At 36.9% G+C, this 24,251-nt stretch overlaps 1 pseudogene; it reads left to right on the top strand.

The window, feature by feature from the left end:
• The first annotated feature begins 8,930 nt into the window (after positions 1 to 8,930).
• Positions 8,931 to 9,371, top strand: LOC123230855 (annotated as a pseudogene).
• Positions 9,372 to 24,251: the final 14,880 nt, after the last annotated feature.

The raw sequence follows: 24,251 nt of genomic DNA on the forward strand, positions 1-24,251 counted from the left end.
CCATTCAGATGAAAGCCTACGAGAAACAGCCACTCAGAATCCAGATGACTTCAAAACCAAGACCATCATATAGTAACAAAAGCAATCATCGATATATATTTCTTTTTCAAGAAATCTTTTCTGCAGGGAGCTCTAAGTATCCTCACATGGAGCAGTCCATTTTGATTCCAAATCCTCCCTTTTAAAGAAGCCAAGACCTTTTATTACTAAAGGGCTGGCTGGGATTGGAAAATTAGCCACAGAGTATCTCTTAAGATCAGTTCAAAGAACTCATCATGATTCTAGGCAGAAATGAAATGATAGATGTAAGCCACCATGAGATATTTTACTCAGCACTGAAACACTTTAAATCACCTGTGTTGTTTTCATCATTGCCATTCTTCATTCACCTAAATATACAACCAACCAAATCTGTCACATCATTTAGCTGGGCCCATTTTTTTCTCATAAATAATCACACACAGATGCAGGTCATGCTTATTTTACTCTGAAGCCCTTAGGGATCCAAAAAACAATTTGGTGAATGAGAAGGAACAGCGAAAACATCTTTGAGCCTGATAATGAAGTGAGAAAACGATAATTTAGATGCAACTGTCTTTAAGAGCAAAAAGGGTCATGAGAAAGAAGGTCATACTGTTTTCAGCTTCATTTAGCCTGGGAACCAATGTTTTAGGAAAATGTATTGGCCCCCTCCATCAACGTTTCATGAAAGGCCCCCCTCTTCCTTGAGGGATTGCCGCATCCAAAGGTCTGCAGTAGAGAAGAGGCCCTCTCTGTGTTCTACAACCTCCTTAAGTTTAAGGACAAGCTGTTCTGAAAAAACTACCTTTGATTCTAGACTATTTGGCTGTGGTCAACTCATTTGGCCTCTCTGAAAATCAACTTTTTAAAAAATAAAATGAGAGTAATACTTGCAGTATTTGTTTATGAGACCATTTTGAGAAAAATTATTTGTACACCTTAAGATATTATAGAAATGAAAAAAATTATAATTATTAGTTGGCATTTGGACTTATGTGGCTCCCTGATTTCTTTTAGACCCTGAATCTGTTGATGCAAGCTCATTTGCATTGCTAGAAGGGAGAAGAAATCACATTTTAAGCAACTGTTCCATTTAATTCTATTCAATTCAAGGAACATCTATTAAGATGCAGTATCTTCAATTCCCTGCACTGAGTGCTGGGGAAGAAAGGATAACTGGACACATCCCCTTCCTGTTAAGGAGCTTGTAGTCTGTTTGGAGGAATGAAGCAAGAACAAGTAAATATGATTCAAGGTGGAAAATTATAGGGACAAGAGACCCAGGAAAGGTGTTCTTGCAAAACAAAAAGGGGGGAGAAGGTATTCAGAGAGAGCTTCGTGGTAAAGGTAGTTTGCGAATGACCATTAAAGATCTTTACCTTTGTGTAGAACAGGAATAGGGCTGTTTCTAAGATTTACCCCCTCTCTCACCAGTATCCAAAGAGGGATTTTGAATTAGCATTATATCTATCACACTTCAATGATAGTCCCCTAAATGATCATAAGTATTTTGGAAAGAGAGAAAGGCTCAGGGAAATATATAATAGTTCCATTAGAACACATTGAATTTGATTTGCTTACAAGATATTCAGTTTGACATAACACATGCCTGCAGCTCAGTAGAAGGACTAGACCTGCATCTGTGGAACTGAGAATCATCTACAAATAGATAATAACTAAACCCTGGGTAGCTGAAAAATTTACAGAAGAAGATAGTATAGAAAAGTGAGAAAAGGCCCAAAAACAGAGATTTGAGGTAGATGCATGCTTAATAATTAAAATGGATAAAAAAAGATAGAAGAATGGTTAGATAGGTAGGGGGGAAAACAGGAAATAGCACTGACATGAAAACCTAGAGATTATCCATCAGATGTTTTACAAGGTCATCAGTCAATGAAAAAGTGTTCAGAAGGATGAAGGTTGAGGAAAAAACATTAGATTTGGCAATTAAGTGGCCATTTGCAACTTTGAAGAACATCATTTCAATTGAATAATGGCAGCCTGATTGCAGTGGTTTAGGAAGAACGAGGAAAGGAAACAGTATGACTGAGAGTAGACAACTTCCTCAAGAACCTTTGCTGAGAAGTAGAGAAAAAGTAGATGGCAGGGATGGTTAAATAAAATTATGGTTTTGTTTTTATTATGTTTTTAAGAACTGGGGAGATATGGACTTATTTGTAGGCAATAGGGAATAAGCCAAAATATAGGGAGAGATTGCAGATTAGCTAGAAAGTTGGAGTTATAATAGATGCAATCTACTTGAAAATATGGAAGGGATGCTAAGCATAAATTTAGAAATTTCAAATATTTAGACTTTGCAAGAAGAAAGATCCCCTCACCACCTGAGACAGGAGTAAAGAAAGATATAATAGGGAAATATGTGTGAATGATATAATCTAAGGAGGAGATGAGAAGAGGAAGCTTTAATCAAATGGCTTCAGTGATTTTGGTGAAGTATGAGGTAAGCTCTTCTCCTGAAATGATGAGGGAGGAATGCCAATACTTGACAGAAATAATGTGTTATAGATGATATATGTACAACCTATAACATAGTACCTGCCTTCTTGGGGAGGGGTTATGGATGGGATGGAAGGAAAAAAAAGAAGAATGAAGCATATATTTTTGGACATAACTAAGAGGAGAATTTGTATCTCTTAGATAAGCATGTTTATTATAATTTATTACATATTTATAACAAATATATGATATATAAATGTTACATTGCATATTATGTTATGTATAAAAATAAAAATAAATGGCACTCACAAATAGTTTGTTGCAGTTGCTTAGGAGAGTAGAACATCAAATTAATTTAAGAGCAGAAGTTTTCTTTTGCTGCAATGGGACACAGTTGAGATTGAATTACATAAACTTATAGGAGGCCTCATGAGCACAACTTTCACTTTTCTTTAGTTCTATTCACATGAATAGCAGAAGTAAATTGTGGAAGTAATTTAGTAGGATTGAGTCTTAAGAAGGTATGACTGTTGATAGGGGGAAAAGGGGGAAGATATTCATGCATAGAGTACAACATAGAGTTTAAATGGCTTGCTAAGAGGGTAAGATAGGGAACAGGAGAGAGGGTAGTAAGTATAAATATGATAACCTGCAAAGAATCTAAGAGGCTGAGGGAATATGTGTTCGTAAAAAAAAGAAAGAAGAAAGTACAGGGTTAGAAATTTATAAGGATTAAGAGAAAATAAAATAATTTTTAAAAAGAAATTATGACTACAACTAATCAGAAGAATAGTGGTCAATGCTGGAGTAGTGGTAAGGGAAACAGTGTCATGATGAAGGAACTAGGTTCCAGTACCCCAAAATGGAAGAAATAATAAAGGAAGATGTCAAAGATAAAAGAAGTTTGTTAAGCGTGAAATGTGTATCAGCGGGCACAGTGGAAGAGATGGCAAAACTGAAGGAATTGAGTTGAAGTTTATAGGAGCAAGTGATCATTCAGCTGGGGATTGGAACAGGGTTTTTACAACCACTGCTAGATGGGGAGTGGGTTGAGAATCATTGAGAAGGGGGGATTATAAAAAGAGGGAGTATGCTAACCCCTGGGGAATGTATACAGGCATCTATGATTGGAGAGAAATTGGATGGCAGAAACAATACATAGTCATCACTCTATGTTCAAACTCATAGCAGGTAGGACTGCTTGTATCTCCTAAAACCTGAGGAAGCCAAACTAACATCAAGCTGGGACAGGAATTAATTTCTCCTCCAGGAACCTGGAAGGGAGACAGAACTTGGAGGGTAGAAGGTAGAACCTGCTAGAGCAGTGATGGGCAAACTTTTTAAAGTGGGGGCCAAAGGAAAGGAAATGCTCATCTGTCTGTCTGTTTTTAAGGCGACTCGTTTGAAATGTCATTGTATTGTATCCTACTCATTGTATTAGTAAGATTAGGAATAATGTCTTGTGGCCAGATGGAACATTTCAGGGACCCCCCCCAATCTGGCCTGTGGGCCATAGTTTACCCATCACTGTGCTAGAGAATGGCTCTGGGAGCAAAATAAGAAGTTTACCAAATAATAGGAAATTGTAAGAACTTCTGAGATTTAGTTTTTATAAAAGAAAGGGAATTATTGTTGACATATCTGATCCCCCTGATCATTAAGTCATCCTCGCACGGGCCCTTTTCCATCTCTTGACTGTATTCATTGTGTAATGTTGTGTGTTATACTTATGTGTTGTTTCTTATCTCATACCAAATAGTATACTCTGAGAGTAAGAGCTAAACAGGTTTCTTCTTATTTCAACTTCGCCTTTCTCTCAGTAACTAAGGTAAGATTATTCATGTAATAGGTGTTAAATAAATGTTAATTAAATGAAGGAATGAATACTACTATGCTTATTTATTAAGTTATCATGTTCAGAAGAAACTTCCTAGTCCTGATTCTGAGCTGTCATCACCCGTAGCTATGGGATTTGGCATGTTTACTTTGAACTTGCCAGGATTCTTGTTTGAAGGGGATTATTCGAGGGTGACAACTGGGAGCTGCCCTGCCTCTCTTCAGAAGGAGAGAGGAGCTGTTTATTTGACCAGCGGAGAGAAATGTGCACAGAGACAGACTGAGCGGGTGTCACCGCGTCCCAGAGCTCCTGAAGTAGGATACAGAATAACAGCTGTTGGCTACAGTGAACAGATCTGAGGATTTTAGTTTTAATAAATTGGTTCTTTTTTATTAGGGGAAGTGGAGCCTCATTCCATCCTATCCTTCTGCTATCCCTCCCACCCATATTATGAGAGGCCAAATTTTTTGACCATTCAATTTTAAGACATCCTACTTCTCAACATCCATGATGAACAACTCAGGCATATATACTAGCCAGAAGTTCACGAATAGGCAGCTTTATTCTCAGTAATACAATGATCTAAAACAATTCTAAAATCATATGATGAAATATGTAATCTACCTCCAGAGGAAAAAAACTGATTGAATCTGAATGCAGATAAAATGTATATGTTTTTAAACTTTATTTTTCTTCCTTTTGTGTCTGTGTTTTCTTTCCCAATATGACCAATATGGAAATGTGGTTTGTGTGACTGCATATGTATTACTTATACCAAACTGTTTGCTTTCTCAATGATGCCCTGGGGAAGATAGAGAGGGAGAGAATTTGAGAGAATTCAGTTTTTCGATCTTTCCTCTTTTCTTTAGCTGCTTATCACTGTTACCCAACACTGCCCATTGCTATTATTTGTTTCTTTACTATAAGAGCATTGTCCTATAGCCTCAACATCTATCCACAACAATAATAGCTAAACCTTCCTGCCTCAGTTTCCTTATTATTAAAATAAGTTGGACTAGGAAATGGCAAACCATTTAATTATTTTTGCAAAGGAAACCCCAAGTGGGGTCACAAAGGACTGGTAAATTTGTTTTTACATGTAAATAGAAACAAAAATAAAATATAAAAAATAAATAAACAACTGTGGTTATCAGATATAGACAAATTATCGATACATGTTTACTTGCAATGTCACACCCAGAGCTGAAAGGTTTCTTAAAAGTTTCATATTTTAATTCTCTTAATTTATAGATAAGGAATTTGAGTCCCCAAAAGATTAAGTGGCTTGGAGACCACAAAGCCAGAGCCAGTTGGGATCTGAGTCCCAGTTCAGATGATATTTTATGAACTCAGAAACAGAACTGAGAACAACAACATTGTGCTCTCCCTTCTTCCTAGTTTGCCTTACTTTGGAAAATAATCAGGAATAGTATTAGAAACCAGCATAGGAGACATTAAAAGCTATGGTTTTGCAGCCTTTTTTTTGTCTCTTGATTTTTCCTCTTTTCTTTAGCTGCTTATCACTGTTACCCCACACTGCCCATTGCTATTATTTCTTTCTTTACTCCAAGAGCATTGTCCTATAGCCTCAACATTTGTCCACCACAAAATAGCATCATTACAACAATAATAGTTCAACGTGTTCAAATCTGGCTTTAGATATTCACCAGCTGTGTGACTGCAGGCAAGTCATTTAAACCTTCTTGCCTTAGTTTCCTTATTATTAAACTGAGTTGGACTAGGAGATGGCAAACTACTCAAGTATCCTGAGTATCACAAATGGATCACAAAAAGTTGTATGTGTCTGAAAACAACTGAATAAACTGAAGAGAGTGGTTCTGAGGAAGCCCTTACTGCCCTCAAAGAATTAATGTGATTAGGTCCAGACTAATGACATTCTGGGTCCTAAAAGAATGCTGTGGGCACAGCTAAAATCAGTCCTTGAAAAAATGTTCAGAAAAGCAATGGGTCCCCACCATTACCAGGAATAAGCAAATACTCTGGTTTTAAAAGAAAGGAGTGTTGAGATTTCAAACAACTGGCTAGTGAACTTGATTCCAATTCCTAGAAACATTTGAGAACAAATCATTAGGGGATAATTTGTAGGCATCTAGAGAGACAAGTAGTAATTACTAAAGAATCAGCATGACTTCATCAAAAACATGTCATGCCAGATTGATTTCCCTTCCATTTATGAAAGGGTTACTAGATTCAAAAATCAGAAATTGCCAAAATGCACAACATTCCTGGATTTTGGCAAAGCATTTTACAAAGACTTTTATGACATGCTTGTCCACAGGATTGAAAAGATATGATCTGGAACATAATACAGTTAGATGGTCTTGAAACTGATTCCATGCCTGGATGCCCAAAAATCAATGTCCAACTACTATTGAGTTCTCTAGCTGAGGGCCTTCTTCCTCCTTCCGATGTTGTTCAGTCTTTTTCCAAATGAGTAGGATAAAAGAAATGCTGATATGCTTATCAAATACGGAAATAGTATAAATCTGGGAGAGTTATTTAACACTGTGAATAATTAGAGTAAGAATCTCCAAGGACTGGAACATTATAAAAGAGTAATTTCCAAAGAGAGTCATACTGTAAATAATTCATTAGAATGAATAAAGAAACTATGAGAACTACAAAGAAGTACGCAGAGATTTAACTCACTTATGACAGCTGCCTTTCTTTGCTGATCTCTTTTCCCTGAGTTCTATCTAGTGCATGCTGAGCTGAATGGTCTACATATATGATTGGTAGGCAGCCACTACCACCTAGCCCTGCAGACCACAATCCTCCTACCTTCTATCCCTCTCTCCTTACCCCCTGTAGCAGTAGCACATACTTTCTCTTTTCCTTGTTCCTGACATTGAATACCACCCAAATCCTAGAGGGCTCAGGCTCACAGAAATAGAAATTTTTTCTCTCCAAAAATCTGGATTCTTCTAATTCTTCAAATGCAGAGAATAGATAGAATGAGTACTTTCCTGCACCTTCCTCCATCTATGGGACAAACAGCACACCAGGCTTGTAGGGCCTAGCATTCAAGAAAGTCAAACAGATTTTTCTCCAAGAGGAATCAGGTCCATACTGATGTCTCACCCTTAAAGAAGGTATTTGTCAAGATGTGTACTCTCCAGTTCAGACTGATTAGGATCATGCCTTATAGAAACTTGTAGCTGGACTGTGGGAACCCACCACCACCCCTGCTATCAACATGAGTCCCAGTGGACTCCTTGGTGGGTGGGAAATGGAACCAATTATCAAGGTTATAAGCTTCTAACTGTTGCCCAGGGTTCTCCCCAGAAGAAGATACTCCTATGCTATCCTAGGAGGAGTCACATTAGGGATAGCTTGAGAATAGCAGGAAAGGTACAATAGGAGATTAAATAGTAGCAGCAAACTAAAAAAATTAAGACCAGCTTCTGCAGCCCAAAGATTAAGATTCAATAAAGAAATTTAGAACTTTACTCAACTAACAGCCTTTCTTCCATGGTATTCTCCATCTCCCAATCCTTCAGAAAAACTGAAAGCAAATGAAGGCCATCTAAAACTTAGGAAATTGAGGACTAACTGGGCATCTTGCCGTCTGCTCTCCATTACCCCATACTCCCCAACCAGACTAGCCATTCTCTGGACCTTGGACCTGAACTCTGAAGACCACCCCTGCTCTGACATCAGAAATATGAAATTTACTGGCTGATTTTCATCCAATAGTCCTTTGCAAAATTGGTATTTAGGAATGAAATATGAGTGTAGACAATGATGATCTTTTTACATTTGCTTTTATATATTAGCAATATATTTTGGTCAGCTATTATAACTATTAAAATCAAGGATCCAAATAAACTCAACCAGACCTTCAAATGTGTTTTTATAGGTAATTAAATTATTATTTTTCAGAAATAATGGATATTAAGATATAATACTCTCCCCAAAAATATAATTTTTCAAAAGTGCAAAAAATTAAAGTGAAACATTATTTTACAATTATTTCATATTTTGATTAAATTTTTGCATTGGTTTTATAATATATGTTTATAATTTATAAATTAATATAAAGCGTTGATGGGCAAACTTCGGGGCAGGCCAGATGTGGGCCCCCTGAAATGTTCTATCTAGCAGTGAGACATTATTCCTAATCTGACGAATACAATGAGTAGGATACAATACAATGAAACTTCAAAAGAGCTGCCTTAGAAACAGATTGACAGATGAACATTTCCTTTCCTTTGGCCCCCCCTCTTTAAAAAGTTTGCCCATCACTTGATATAGAGAGTTTGGGATGCATGCTCATTTTTTTCTAATTGATAGGAGTGAATGATCAAAAGTCTGGAGATCACTGGTTTCCAAAAGAATAGGAAACCTGAAAGGTGTTGAAGTTCTTTGGGGATACATAGAATACATATGTTCCAGGCTTACAAATGGAAGCATGGGCAGGATGTGCAGGCTGGGGAAGTTGGGAGAGGAGGTCAGGAAGTGCCGACACTGCATTGGTGCCCTGAGTGAGAAAACACGGCAGGAGTATCTGCAGGGAGCGCAACTGTCTCCCTGTCTGGGAGGCTGGCGGGGTGTTGCTGTGGCTTTCCTAGTGGGGACAAGGGATAAGGGAGCCATGGCGGAAAGACCTGAGGAGCTGAACCTTCCCAACGCTGACATCACCAGAATCATCAAGGAGGCGCTCCCTGACAGCATCAATATCTCCAAAGAGGCTCCAAGTGCCATCTCCCGGCCGCCAGCGTGTTCGTGCTGTACCTCACGTCTTGACAAACAACTTTTTTTGAATGAATGAAAGGAAAGTGGAAGACCCTAAATGCTGGTGATGTACTGTCAGCCATGGAAGGGATTTCAGTGATTCATTTCTCCTTTGAAAAAAGCACTAGATGCATATAGATGTGAACAGAAAGGTAAGAAGGAAGCTTCAGAACAAAAGAAAAAAGATAAAAACAAAAGGAGAAATTCTGAAGAGCAAGGCAAGAGCTGGGAAGACTATAATGATGAGGATGATGGACGGATGGATGAGAAGGAACTGAATGATGAAGAAGTTGACAATTGAGCTTCCTGGAAAGAATGGCATGTCAGATGATCAGGAAACTTGGAGTTGCAGCACTGTTGCCTGTATTTAAATAATTCCCCGAGTTTTCCTGAATGAGAACTTTCTAATTTCACTTTATATAATCTGTAAATTGTAACCTTTTAACAAGTTAATGGAATGAACTGCCATTTCTTCCGATTTTATACAGAGGGGTTAAGTGTTGAAGATCCATTTATTTCACTTCCTGTTTTATGACCCAAATTTCATACTATCTTATTTAGGAGTTGTAGAGGTAACTGGAAATTGGAGAGATTTGAACTCTGAATGTGAGTTGTCTGTGAAAGAGATTGCAGCACTCTGGATTTGGGGCACTGTCTAAAAAGTTGGGGGTAAAAAATGAAATTTAATTCCTTGAAAGTAACTTTTAGCAAGGTTCTTCTTACTTTGGTTTGTATCTTCTCTTTCTGAATCTTCCCCTAGTCTCTTGCTGAGTTTGAGACTGATCCCTTTTTGCCACACTCTACTTAGCACTTTGTATCTGTTTTGAATTTTATACTGAACTATATTAGTGGAAGTTTGGGTCTGCTTTAAAGTGGGCATTTCATCTCAAAAGTCTCTGTCTCTGCCTACTGAACAAAAGTTTGGAAACAGATGTTTCTAATATACGCAATCCCTTTACTTTTTGTTTTGCAGGAACCTCATAGGTTCATCCTTTTGGTTCTCAGCTTTTTTTTTTAATTTAATAAATGACAAGCTCCAAAATCCATTTCTTCCAGACACTGCAGTCATTCTCTCCAAACTATTCTTTGCTTTGCTAACATGTGACCTTCCAGATGGCTTAATTTAAGAGATGTAGTTTTCTTCCAGTCCTATAGTTCTGACTTTCATCATTTGAAGGCAGCTTGATGGAATAACTTTTAATGAAATCAAATAATGTTTAGGTATATAATTCTAGTAAACTATCCTTCTAAAGTGGCTTCCATCTTTTGTTAAGCTCCCTTTCCATTCACTCCCAGGTACTTCAAATTAAGTGATAATTTCTGAAGTTTGGGAGCTCTTAAAAAATCTTTATCCCCATTTCAAAAAAAAATCTGTGTTTAGCTAGAAAGTGGTCACACAGTATACAGTCTGTCTTCTCTATAAAGAACTACCTTGACAATTGGGAGTAAAAGTTCTTGCCAACTTCTCCCCTATTTAGTCTTCCTTTTTTTGGTCTATAAAATTATGATAGTGATCCCACTCTCAACTGGAGTATGACAGGTGAACAAATGTAGCCTGTTACCATTTACTCATTAATGGCTTATAGAGACAAATTTTTTGATAAATGATGGAAGAATCTCATTTTACTCATTTGATTTGGGGGAGGGAAATTTAATGCTTTATATAAATTAATAATGTTGCTAAAATAAATAAATAAAATATATAATAAACACTTAAATGTGTTTTTCATTAATTCCAAACAGAATTAGGATTGGTAGATAAATGTTTCAGTAAGTCACATTTCAACTTGATAAGAAGAAAATCTTTCTGACAACCAGAGATGTTCCAAAGTGGAATCACTTAAATAGAAGTACTTTATTTTTTAGTTTTAGTTTTTGTTTTTCTCTAGCAATATTTTATTGTACTTGCCCAAGTTACATGTGGAAACAATTTTTAACATTTCTTTTCAGACAAATTCTCTCCCTTTCTCCCCTTCCCATTCCCTGAGACAGAAATCAATTTGATATAGATTGTTTCTGTGCTCTCCTGCAGTGCATGTTTCCGTATTTGTCATGTGAAAGAAGACACATATCATACATGCAGTAAACTCATGAAGGAATTAAAGTTTTTAAAATAAATTTTTTCTCCATTTTGATTCTATCAGTTCTTGCTATGGTAGTGGATAGCATTTTTAATCATGAATCCTTTGGAGTTTTCTTGGATCATTCTATTGTTGATAATAGCAAATTCATTCACTGTTGATCACCATCATAATAATATGGCTGTTACTGCATCCAGTGTTCTGATTCTGCTCACTTCACTTTGCATCAATTCAAGTGAGTCTTTTCAAGGTTCTTGGAAATTATAGTAGTTCCATATTTCCTCCTTTAAACAGTGTTCAAAGTGTTAGGAGCCAAACACTGTTTAAAGGAGGAAATATGGAACTACTATAATTATGTATGCCTCAAATGAGTTCAAGGTGCCGGGCCTGGTTAAAGTATATTCCAGGGGTGGGACAGCTGGGTAGCTCAGTGGATTGAGAGCCAGGCCTAGAGACAGGAGGTCCTGGGTTCAAATTTGGCCTCAGACACTTCCCAGCTGTGTGACCCTGGACAAGTCACTTGACCCCTTTGCCCACCCTTACCACTCTTCCACCTAGGAGCCAATACACAGAAGTTAAGGGTTTTTCTAAAAAAAAAAAAGTATATTCCAGGGTACTGAGAGAATTTGTCTATGTGATTTCTAAGCCACTGTTGGTGATATTTGATAAACTATTAAGATTGATAGAAGTGTTGCAGGAATGGAGATGGACAAATAGTGTCCCTATTTGGATAGTGGAAAGAAGATTGTTTCTTCAAATTCTGTGTTAGCAAACTGGACTGGTTCCTGGAAAGAAAATCTTCAGAGATTCACATATGAACTTAGTAAGAGAAGCTATGATAAATCCATGTCAACACATTGTCATCAAGATCAAGTAAGGAGAGGTTACTAACAGATTAGTCAGATTTCAGAGAAATGCTTAAATAAACCCCTCCTGCTATTCTTTTGGTAGATGTAGAGTGTTCTGAAATACTAGTACCTTTTTATGTATTCAGAACTTCTTAATTAATTGGACCAAATCAGTTTTGATTAATGATGCATTTTTAAAAGGAGGAAAGAAAGGGAATTAGTGTTTAAGTGGCCACTCCATGTCAGGTTGTTAAGCGCTTTATAAATATTATCATATTTGACCTTCACAACAACCCCAGAATTTGGTGCTATTATGATCTGCATTTTATCACTGAAGAAACAACACTGATTGAGGTTAAGTGAATTTTCCAGAGTCATGCCACCATTCAATGTCCAAGATTGCATTTGAACTCAGATTTTCCTGACTCCAAGCTGAGTATCTAAGGCTTCTACTAGAGTGCCATAGGACTCTTCCAAAAAAAAGATCAGATGGCCACTTGTTGGGGAATGTTATGGAGGAGATTACTGATACATTTTGAATTATATTACTTTTAAGATTCTGTGAATTTAGTAATAACTATAAAGAAATGTTCTCAGAATCTACCTGGCTATGGAGATAATGTGAACTAATGTCTTTCCCAAATACAGATCAACTTGCTTATTTATTAATAATGATATTCTTTCTTATTTTTCAACATGGAGAGATAAGTTACAGACAGCACAGCTTGATTAAAATGTATTATCTCTTCAATTGTGCATACCATTGTTTTGATCACACAATTCTAATACAGTCCCTATTAGTAAAGTCCATATTCATTTTTACAGTTCCCTAATTACCTCCTTTATCTTCTGTTTTCAAAGCAATAAAATATTTATTTTTATAATCATTTCCTCCTGGAAACATGACACGGCAGATGAAATGTGTTTTAATAAGTGCTCTCAATTTTTGTTCTATTTAATCATTTTCTAAATCTAGGATTATATGAAGGTGATTCCTTGTAAATACTATATAGTTCGTTATTGAATATTGGCACCAACAAGGGAGTGTGCATAGCACACATTGTTTCTATTTCTCATTTAAATGCATCATATGCCTATTTTGTTAATAGACTTATGCTCCTAATTCAGTTTTACTTAGACTAGCATGAAAATTAGCTTTTATGCCATAAGCTCATCCTGACTAATGGTGAGAAGGGGACTCAGAAGCATGCTAGGTGGCAGCAGAAAATTAGTTTTGAATTAAGCATTTACCATAGATAATCTACCCCAGGATAATTGAGAATTGATTGTATAAGAGCTGTTTTAGCCAAAGATCTCAACTTCTGTTACAATCTCACTTTCTGAGCCAAATAATAAACAGAACTTCCCTTTTAGTTACTTACACTTTACTCTGTGATCATCTTCTTGAGGATAATAATTACTCATCTTTCTATGTGGTTTCTTGCTTTATAAGCTTTATGAAGTACTTTCCTCACAAGAAACCTAGGAAGCAGGTAGTACAAGATGTTGTTCCCTAATTTTACAGTTGAGGAAACTAGCTCAGAGAAGGAAGTGAATTGTTCAAGGTCACACAGCATATAAGAGCTAGATCTGGGACTCAAACTCAGGTCTTCTCACTTGTTAGCTCATAATCTTTCTTCATTTCTTTTTCTCTATTTCTTTCTAAAATGGAAAGATAAGTTACAGATAGCATGACTTGAGAAAAAGCAACTTATTCCTTCAATTGTGCATATAATTTTGATCACTTGGAATTCTAACAGTCCCAATAAATAAAGTGCATATTCATTTTTACATTATATATATATACTCTCAACAATAATGCTTTCCTGATGGTGCATGTGTAGTCTAGATTAGATTGCTTGCCCTCTCTGGAAGAGGAAAGAAAAGGGAGAGAGGGAGACAATTTGGACCATATAACTTCAGAAAAGTAATGTGGAAAATTGTTATTAAATGTAATTCATTTTAAATTTTAGAAAATACTCCTTTTTGAAATTTGTACTTTGAGGTAAAACTACAATTATGTTTTTGTGAAAACAGAAGAATCCAGATCCATTCAAAGAAAAATGGGCATAAAAATGATTTTTTATGTTCACAGCCCACTTTTATACTATGATGGACACTATGGGTCTTAAAATATAGAGGAAGCTGATCTAGATGATCGCTAAGGCCTTTTCTGTAACTAAAATTCTGTGTTTTAGGTTGAGCCTAACAAGAAACAAAGTAGGGAGGAGGACATGTAGATGTCACAATGCATAGAGTGCCAGCCCTGAAGTCAGGAAGATTTGTTTGTGTAAGCTCGAATCTGGTGGCCCTAGGCAAAAGTCACTTGCCCTGCTTGCCTCAGTATTCTCATCTATAAATTAGTTGGATAAATGGCAGACCACAGTAGTGTCTTTGCCAAGAAAACCCCAAATGAGGTCCCAAAGAGTTAGATATGACTAAACAACAAATTAGGAGAGGAGCACAGTTCAGGCTAACCGAAGAGGACCTGGCCAGCTTCTTCCCACGCTAAGCTTGCAAGTTGAAGCATATTTAAGCAAAGGAAGTGCTAGAGGATCAACTATGCTATTTTACTCTAAATTAGCCAAATCTGTAGAATAAAATTATTCCAAGACAGCCTGAGAGCTGAAACAAGGCAAGGTTTCTGGGAATTGAGCATCCACACAGTGACAAAACTGAGAATATTTGCCCTTTTTCTCTGTTTACATTTGTACCTGGCTGCTAATTCTTGCTGGAGAAGAAGCCAAAAAGATGTACATATAGTGTATGCACATTATCTCCAGATGCCCACATAGGTCCTAAATTATAAGGCTATATTAAGAAATTTGCCAATAAATGTTTAACAGTCAATTATATTTGAAAAAATGCTCATGAGACACTTTTAAGTTTAATCTGCATTATTAACTTTTTCCATCACTTCTCTAAAATATCAACAAAACAATAAATCAAGCACTGGTTTATACATTTGCTGATTTCTGAGATATAAATACTCACACTGAAAATTTAACAAGTTGATTCTCTCGAGGCAGGTAAGAGCTGGCTCCATCATATCCCTTGCCATATTAATTCAGATTCTTGCCACAGGTTACAGTTTTAAAAGCAAGAGCCTGAGTGAAACCAATCTGTCTTGATCCTGAAAATTCAGCCCAAGAGCTACATATCTGATTTCATTAGCTGAGCTCATTCTTACTTCCCACTTCTTGGGTTCCTAAAAGAACATACAAAGCCTACAAAGATAACCTGTTATGCGTGAATTTTGTCTCTTGCTTACTGAAACAAGGGTATTTTACAGAGTTATCACAGAGATACCACCATGGTTCTCCAAAATTGAGCATCTACAATAATAAGGTATGGTGGAAATGACACAGATTAAGGAATAAAAGAGCCTGCTTCTGGACGTGGTTTTGCCTCTAGTGCTTAGTCTTCTGTGATTGCAGTTTCCACATATATAACAAGTAAGGGTGAACCCAATGATGTCATCCTTTCCAACTCTGAAATTTTATGAGTCTATTCCTTTTACATTCAGTAAGGGATGTGTGTGTGTGTGTGTGTGTGTGTGTGTGTGTGTTTATGTTTAATAATAGAGCTAGGGGGTTGGAAAATATACTTCCAGTATACTTTACCTTTAGGAGTTCTGGGCTCATTCTACTCACCATTAATATTCCACTGAAGCTTCACAATCTACTGCTCAAGATCAGTAGCCTTCTTGAGCAATCAAAACACGACATTTAAATGAATAAACACCACAAAATAAATATTAGTCCTGTACTCATTAAAGACTCTTTTTAAAAAAATAGATCTTACCTTCTCTTTTGGAATCAAGTAAAGGCTAGACAATGGGAGTTAAGTGACTTGACCAGGGTCACAAAGCTAGGAAATATCTGAGGTCAGATTTGAACCTGAGACCTCCCATCACTGTGCCGGGATCTCTATCTATTGAGCTACCTTGCTGCCCCCAAAATTCTTTGTTGATGGTTATTTGGGTGACTCTCTGATTACCCTGCTGATTCTAGAATCTTCATGAGTTTAACTTTCTCATTCTATGTGATTTTCATCCATATCTTCTCATATTTCCTCTAAAAGGATCTCCCCCAAATGCTAGAGGCCTTCTAGTTCTTTCATTATAATAATAATAATAATATCTGATATTTATATAGTCCTTCCAGTTTTTCAAGGGTTTTATATTGATTATCTTATTTAAGCCTAATAGAAACCCTGTGAAGTAGATTCTACTGGAGCTAGTGTACCCATTGTTATACCCATTGTATAAATTAAAAAAAACAACAACAACTGAGGCTCAGGGAAATCAAATGATATACAAAAAAAACACAAAGATATTATGTATCAAAGGCTAGATCTGACTGTCTTTTCATGTTCTGTCTCTTACAAAAGTACTCTTTGACTGTCAAGAGTACCATTGTATATCAACTGGGTTATCCTTTTGTCTCTTATTCCCCTTTGTTTCTTATATACTCTTTTCTGACTTCATATGTCATTGAATGTATGGGTTATGTTCATTGACTCTTTACAAATGATTATGATTTTTCTTAAGACCATTTTGGAATTATGTTCCATGTTTCAGCCACATAAATAAAATACCCTTCAGTATTTCATTAATTTCTACTGGATTAGAATTACTTCTGTTTTCAGAAGTGGGAGAAGATGAGGCTACATTTCAGCAAGAGATGGTGAGTTGGAACATGCCAGTATTGGTCTGTAGTTTTCTTTCTCTGTTTTTGACCTACTGTAAGGATGGGGGTGGGACAAAAAGAGCCAGAAGAAGGCAGATAGTGACAGTTACTGACAGTTGGAACCAGAGAGTATTCTGGGAATTCTCTGGAGGAGAAAGGAGAAGAAAGGTCTTCCTGTGGAGGACTGAGAGAGGGAGGAGGAGAACATTTCAGCTTGAATCCAGTCTTGAGGGCTTCCTAAAGATTTTTCTTTGCACATTGAAATCCTAATTCCCTGGTCAAAGATTCCATCACATCTCACCCAGCAAGACTTCCATCATCGAGTCAGCTAAGTTTGGGACTCCATTTTGGGAGTGATCTCTTGGGCTCCTTCTCCCATTACCCAACCTTGCTGAGAGACCCTTTCCAGTTTGACTTGCAATTGTAGAAAAGGATAGAAATAGAAACAGAAGGAGAAGGGACAAGGGGGGAGATGCTTAGGAGTGGAAACCAAAGGTTCCCACCTGAGTGAAGGACCCCTTAGAAATAGAGAAGAGGGCACCCCAAAATACCTCTACCCTTCACCCCTTTCCTCAATCCTTATATTGATACTAATAAAAGACATTCATTGGTCAGATGGCGTTCTGGAGTGCCTGAGAGATGAGGATGAGGGGAATCACAGCTTGGTCTGGCTGCCTCCATCTTGGAGCCAGACCATCCGCTGTGAAGTTGACTGACTTCAGGGGAGACTTGCGTGAACCCCACCCTCATTCAGAAAGGGGTTGGAGTTCCCCATACCTCCCTTTATAAAGAAGCCTCATCCCCAACTCCTGTGGGGCGGCACAACCATTCAGGTCACCCAGTTTTGGGGTGACAACTCCTCAAAGTCTCGGCAGTGTATATTTGGCTGAAAGGGAGAGGCAGAAGAGAGTCTCACCTCATAGACTCTCTCTATCTCCCCTCTATCATAACATTTGGATACTGGCTCTGTTTATTCTTATACTACCTGGCTTTGGGATCAGTACCATATTTGCGTCATAGAAGGAGTTTGGTAGAACATCTTCTTTGCTTATTGTGTCAAATAGTTTTTATAGTATTGGAATTAGTTGTTCTTTGAAGGTTTGATAGAATTCACTTGTGAATCCGTCTGGTCCTGGGGATTTTTTCTTAGGGAGTTTTTTGATGGCTTGTCCAATTTCTTTTTCTGATAATGGACTATTTAAGTATTCTATTTCTTCTGCTGTTAATCTAGGCAACTTATATTTTTGTAAATATTCATCCATATCACCTAGATTGCTATATCTATTGCCTATATATATATATGTGTGTGTGTGTGTGTGTGTGTGTGTGTGTGTGTGTGTGTGTAATTGGGCAAAATAGTTTTTAATGATTGCCTTGATTTCCTCTTCAATAGAGGTGAGGTCTCCCTTTTCACCTTTGATACTAATAATTTGGTTTTCTTCTTCCCTTTTTTAAATTAGATTCACCAGTACTTCATCAATTTTATTTGTTTTTTTTTCAAAGAACCAGCTTCTCATCTTATTTATTAATTCAATAGTTCCTTTACTTTCAATTTTATTGATTTCTCCTTTGATTTTTATAATCTCTAATTTAGTTTTTAACTGGGGATTTTTAATTTGTTCCCTTTCTAGTTTTTTGATTTGCACGCCCAGTTCATTGATCCTTGCCCTCTCTAATTTGTTAATATATGCACTCAAGGATATAAATTTCCCCCTGAGTACTGCTTTGGCTGCATCCCACAGAATTTGGTAGGATGTCTCATTGTTGTCATTCGCTTCAATGAAATTATTGATTGTTTCTATGATTTCTTCTTTAACTAACTGATTTTGGATAATCATATTATTTAATTTCCAATTAGTTTTTGGTTTACTCCCTGTGCCCTTACTGATTATTATTTTTATTGCATTATGATCTCAAAAGGTTACATTTATTATTTCTGCTCTTTTGCATTTGTTTGCCATGTTTCTATGCTCTAGTACATGGTCAATCTTTGTAAATGTACCATGTCCAGCTGAAAAGAAGGTATATTCCTTTTTGTTCCTATTAGCATTTCTCCATATATCTATTAAATCTAATTTTTCTAGGATTTCATTCACCTCTCTTGTCTCTTTCTTATTCATTTTTTGGTTTGATTTATCTATATCTGATATAGGAATATTTAAATCTCCCAGTAGTATAGTCTTATATTCTATTTCATCCTTGAGCTCTGCCAGCTTCTCCTTTAGAAATCTGGATGCTATACCATTTGGTGCATACATGTCTTGTACTGTAATTTCCTCATTGTCTATAATGCCTTTTATCAGGATGTAATTACCTTCCCTATATCTTTTAATCAGATCTATTTTTACTTTGGCTTTGTCAGAAATCATGATTGCCACACCTGCCTTCTTTTTCTCAGATGAAACCCAACAGATTTTGCTCCAGCCATTGACTTTAAACCTGTGTATGCCCACCTATCTCATGTGTGTTTCTTGTAGACAGAATATGGTAGAATTTTGGTTTCGAATCCACTCTGCTATTTGCTTCTGTGTTATGGGTGAGTTCATCCCATTCACATTCATAGTTATAATTATCAGCTGTGTGTACCCCAACATTTTGGTATCCTTTCCTAGTTCTACCCTTTCTTCTTACGTTATTTCCTTTTAAACCAGTGCTTTGTTTTAAATCAGTCCCTTTTGTCCCCTCCCTTGGTTTACTTCCCTTTCCACTCCCTCCCTTTTTATTCCCCTCTTATTATTTTTAAGGCCTAATGAATTCCCTCCCCCCCCTTCTCCTCCATTTATGAACTCCCCACCCCACTGCCTCACTTGGTTTATCGCTTCTGACTTTATTCGTAGGGTTAGATAGAATTTGATATCCCAATGGATCTAGCTACTCTTCCCTCTCAGTATTAATTTGGCTGAGAGTAAGGTTTAAGTATTTCCTATTAATGCTCTCTTCCTCTCCTTCTTATAATAGTATCCGTCCCTTCCCCTTCCCATGCCCTCTTTCTGTGGTATAGAGGATCTTATTTTTCTTATTCCTTCATGTTACTCTTGGTGACATCTTCTATCCACCCCCCCCCCAATTCCCCTCTCATATCATCTTAGGCCATTTAGTACTACAACCTCTCCTTATGACTAATTCTTCTATCATAAAAGTGAGTACAATTTTTAAGAATTACACATAATATTTCTCCATATAGGAATACAAATAATTTGATCTTATTGAAGCCCTTAAAGAGGCAAATTTAAAAATAAGACTTTTCTTTCTTTCCCCTCTGTTTCTTATTTACCTTTTCATGGTTCTCTTGTTTTTTTTTTTGTGGTTGGATATCAAACTTTCCATTTAATTCTGGTCTTTTCTGTGCAAATACTTGCAAATCTTCTATCTTGTTGAATGCCCATACTTTCACCTAGAAGTATATAGTCAGTTTTGATGAATAGGTGATCCTTGGTTGTAGACCCAATTCTCTTGAGTTTCTGAATATCATGTTCTAAGCCTTGAGGTCATATAGTGTGGAGGCTGCCAGATCCTGTGTAATCCTGATTGGTGTTCCTTGATATCTGAATTGTCTCTTTCTGGCTTCTTATAATATTTTCTCCTTAGTTTGGAAGCTTTTGAATTTGGCTGTTATACTCCGGGAGGGTTGTCTTCTGAGAATTTAGTGTAGAAGATGTTCTATGGGCTCTTTGAATGTCTATTTTACCCTCTTGTTCAAGGACATTGGGGCAGTTTTCTTGGATAATTTCTTGTAGTATGAAATCTAGATTTCTATTTGCCACTGATTTTTCTGGAAGACCAATAATTCTCAAGTTGTCCCTTCTAGACCTATTTTCTTGATCTATGATCTTCTCATTGAGATATTTCATGTTTCCTTCTATTTTTTCAGTCTTTTGACTTTGGTTTATTAATTCTTTCTGTCTTGTGAGATCATTGGCTTCTACTTGCCCAATTCTAGCCTTTAAAGACTGGTTTTCAGCTATTATCTTTTGGTTTTCCTTTTCTGTCTGGTCTTTCTGGCTCTTCATTGCTTCCAACTGGTCATTTCTGGTCTTCAATTTGCTTATCATTTCATTTGATTTCTGAACATCAATTTCCAATTGCAAAATTCTGACTTTTAAACTGTTATTTTCTTGCCAGATCTCTTCCATCTTTCTCATGATCTCAGATTTGACTCTTCTAGAGCTTGTCACCAATTTTCATTTTTTGGGGAAGGTTTGATGTCTTCAAATGTTTGTTCTCCTTTGTTTTCTGTTTTTGTTTTGTTTTGTTTTGTTTTGTTTTCTGTGCAGAAGTTATCAAGTGTTAGAGATTTTTCTTGATCTTTTTGATGTTTATTTCTTGGGCTTTGGTTGGCACCATTATGCTTTCTCAGGCAGAAGTCTGAGTAAGCCAGGCAGATTCTCTTTGTATGGAGCTAAGGAGCAGTTTTTGCCTGAGCCTACTTTGCGAGTCTCCTGGCTTCCACTGTCTGCTAGGCCTCTACTGTCAGCAGCCCCTCTCAGCCTAACTCCTGAGCTGAAGGTCTACACTCCCCAGTCTCCTGCTTTCTCTGGTCTAGCTGTTTTCAGGGTCAAGCCCTTGTGGTCCTAGTCGGCTGCCCAGAGCCAAGAAATTGGCCCATGCTTTCCCCTCAACCTGAGGTTTTCCCCTGAGTCTCAGAGAGCTGCTTCCAGTGTCTGCTGCCTCTCTCAGCCCCTTCCCATGCCGAAGGTCTGAACTCTCCAGCCTCTTGGGGTCTCAAGTCTTGCTGCTTTCAGGGGGAAGCTCCTAGTGGTGCCAGTTAGCTGCCAAGGAGCTAGATTTTGAGCCCCTTCTCACTCTAACTCTGGTGCTCAGCTTCTGACTCTGGTAGGGTGGGTAGGGTGAGTGAGGTTGATCAGTTTGTGTTTTGATGGGAGCTATTTCCGCTCCCCTCTTTTAATGTAGAAGCGCCCAAAGCCCACATACCTTCAATGTTGAGCCTTATTTTGGGGTTCCTTCTTTCATCTCAATTTGTTTTTTTGTCCTTTGGAGGTATGCTATATGGGTTGGTGAGGAGAATAAAGCTCCCTGCTTCTACTCTGTAGCCATCTTAACCCAGAAGTCCCTTAAAATATTGATGTAAAGTTAGTAGTTCAGAATACTAATCATCCTGCTCTCCTTTAACAGAATTAATTGCATAGCTTTTTAAAAAAGAAGAAAAAGTCCACCATTAGTGAAGATATCAAATATATATCAATGGAAAACAAAAATCAAAATAAACAAATCAAAATGAGTCTATGTTTGAAATATTGAGATAAATTTATTTAACATAAAATTTATAGTACTTGATGCCAGGAGACTTGAGCTTACTCTGCTACATAACATTAGAAAAGTTATTTGCTTCTCTTGGCCTCTTTTTTAATCATCTGTAAAATGGGGTGACTAGACAATCCTTGAATTTCTTCCAACATGATATCTATGTTATCCTATCTTGTAGAGAGGGATGTTATGCCTTCAACCATACCTCAATATATAAAGGGCACAGGAATAGAACCCCATTCAATAGTGAACCAAAAAAACCCTAACTTGAACCAGTATCACAATCATATCCTTGGAATGGACCCAGAAAATGCACCCAGAAGGAAAACATAAGGCAGCCTCTCAGAGTTCCAAAGGTAGTGTAAATTGAGATGCAAAACTACTCTTCAGCAATGGAGTAGGCCCAGTTGTACCATATTGGAAATTCTCAAGATCATAAGATCAATGCAATGATAGATTACTTAGATTATTAAGTTTTATAGATAGGAGTCTGAATTACAAAAGGAATAAATAACTCATTTAAGACAACTGAAGTTATAAGTAGCAGAGTTCAGGATTCCATTTCCAAATTTAGTGGCCTTCCTCTTATATTATATAATTAGAATACTGAGAAAAAAGGAATCCTAATTAGCTAAGGTAGAACTCATCCCCTTTTTCTTGGAACTATACAACTGATCAAGGATAACTACACTTTGATTTGCTGATACAAATATTTATTCCTGACATTTTGATAGTGTTTTCTTAATATTTTCATTTCGTCCTCATAACATGAGTTAATGCCACAGTTATTATTATTATTTTACAGCTGAGGAAACTGAGGCCAAAAGACAAATGATTTGGTAATGGTTTCACATCAACATCAGGGTTTGATTTTGAACCCAATTCTTTCTGACCCACAGCAATAACATCTACCATTGTTCCCGTGGTGGGCAGTTTGATTCACCAATCATAAGAGTGGTCAAGTCCCATGGGTGCTAGCTGAACTAGCTGTCATCTGAAATACTAACTGGCTTGAAGGACAAGCCTAAACTTGCTCATGTGATTTCATATTTTTCTAACTCTCTTCAGCTCTGACAGGTTCATAAGAATGACCAATGTCACATTTCCCAGGCCATTATGTTCCTGCAAAAGGCAATGCCACTCGTTTTATAAGTTTTCATGTTCAAAAACAAAGTCAATTAAAAGTCTAGAGCTAGGAAAAAAAACACAAATGTCAGAAAGTGTACAGATATTCTATACAAGCTTTTGGAGGTATAGAGATGCCAGGAGGTAGTGTATTATTTGTGTTTTTTTCCTTCCTCTAAATTTGTCTTTAATTAAATCTCCAAATGGAAAGACAATTTATAGCATCCATGACAATGGCAACCAATCTTCCTTTAAAAGTTTTCACATGGTTCTTTTTTTCCCCATTGCAAGCTCCACGTCTCTCATTTTGACTTATTGTTTGATTCTTACATTTGTCTGATATCTTTCCAGTCATGGTGGTAAGAGATTTTGGTTTTATTTAAGCAATTAGCTATAATCTATATAAACTCTGTCTTTATATAACTTCTAATTATAACAACTTAGCTTTGCTACTTATTTGAGACATGAAAAAGCCTGCGTTCAAGTAATTAGAGATATTTTCAAATGACTTCCTCTTTCCTTTGAAGCTGAAAAAATATAGATAAAAAGGAAGTTTGGGGAGTTTTTATATGAGAAAAAAATATGAACACCACGTTAAGATAATTATATCTTTGCTCATTTTTAAGCTCCCAGTTTATCCTTCCTTCAGAACATAACAAACAAAAGTGGATTAATTTACAGACTCACTGCAGAGCCACAGTAGCTGGATACTTTCAGCAAAAAATTGATCTAACTATAGCACATTAGCAGTACAATGATGGATGGAAGTCCTAATAATTTCTTTTATGCAGGTCAAATATTCTCCACCCTAAAACTTCTATGTAGCTAAAGCATTTTGTAGTTTTCACAGCTTTTGGTCGTCCACTTCTTTTTTTCTTTCTTTTTTAAACATAAAATTGTTTCCAGGGCCCAACAGCTGGTGCTCGCTGGCTGAAGGAATGAACAGGAAGACAATGTGTTCACAGGATTACAGAACAGGCTAAGAAGGGGAATTTATGCAGAGTTTTATAAGCTTAGTCAGGCAGAAAATAGATTGGGGTTCACAGAGGAAATAATGTGCCATTCAAAGCTAAGCTTACAGACATAAGCTTCCCTAACACAAGAGCAACCATGGACTGTCCTAGCTGTGCTTCCAACTTTAACGGTTACCTCCAACTATGGGTCAAATTGT

The sequence above is a fragment of the Gracilinanus agilis genome, chromosome 1 (genome assembly GCF_016433145.1).
Source record: "Gracilinanus agilis isolate LMUSP501 chromosome 1, AgileGrace, whole genome shotgun sequence".
NCBI lineage: Eukaryota > Metazoa > Chordata > Mammalia > Didelphimorphia > Didelphidae > Gracilinanus > Gracilinanus agilis.